Genomic DNA, 914 nt, shown 5'->3' with positions numbered 1-914 from the left:
TCGAGATAATTCCCATCGATATTGTGATTGAAAAATCTGGTAGATCCCTTAGGAAACCTATCTCTAATTTGGAGAAGGCTGAGTCGTCTGAACTGAAAGCAATGGCCCAAGATAACCCCTCAGTTCCCGCTGAACAAATCTCGGAACCCCATGATCCCCACCTACCTGTGGTGGGAGAGTAACACCTTCAGCCTCTAAGGGACTACTTTGTAGCTAATGCATACATATCATCGTCTTGCATCAGGTTCCCAGATGTTTAGGAGGCACGATTTGAGATAAAGACTTCAATCATCGCGATGCTACCCAACTTTTATGGGAACTCAATGGAAAATCCTTATCAGCATCAAGATGATTTTTTGGAAATTTGTTCCACCGTACGCATCCCTAATTTTAGTGTTGCTGCTCTTCATCTTAGGCTCTTCCCGTTCTCTCTGAAGGATAAAAAAAAATTTGCTGACATCCTTAGAACCAACTCGGTGACCAATTGGGCCACCATGCAACATGAATTTCTTAAAAAGTACTTTCCAATAGGGAAGACTAACCACCTTCGAAGAACCATCACAAGTTTCTCACAGATGGATGGGGAACTCTTTCTTTAGACTTGGGAGCGCTTTAGGGACCTGCTCCGTAAATGCCCACATCACCAGGTCCTAAAGTGGTAATTAGTCCAAACTTTTTACGAAGGGTTGGCTAAGAAAGATAGGTCTATGACTCATGCGTCATGCGGAGGTACTTTCCTCACTAAGCATGAGAACGAGACCTAGATTCTCTTTGAAAATCTTGCTGAAAACTCTTAGCAGCACATGGTTACCACCCGTAGACTACCTAATCCATCAAATTCTAAACCTAAGGGAGTTTATGAGTTAGCCACGAGCTAGGACTTAGCTCATACTCTGCATGCCATATCCAAAAAG

General features: G+C 43.1%; 1 non-coding gene across 1 annotated transcript; it reads right to left on the bottom strand.

Annotated features, from left to right (window-relative positions):
- Positions 1-543: 543 nt before the first annotated feature.
- Positions 544-649, bottom strand: LOC131145354 (small nucleolar RNA R71). The gene has a single exon (XR_009134137.1). It is a non-coding gene; the product is annotated as a small nucleolar RNA R71 (small nucleolar RNA).
- Between the last annotated feature and the right edge of the window lie 265 nt (positions 650-914).

This window comes from Malania oleifera, chromosome 12 (assembly GCF_029873635.1).
Source record: "Malania oleifera isolate guangnan ecotype guangnan chromosome 12, ASM2987363v1, whole genome shotgun sequence".
Classification (NCBI taxonomy): domain Eukaryota; kingdom Viridiplantae; phylum Streptophyta; class Magnoliopsida; order Santalales; family Ximeniaceae; genus Malania; species Malania oleifera.
This window is presented reverse-complemented; position numbering and strand designations above follow the sequence as displayed.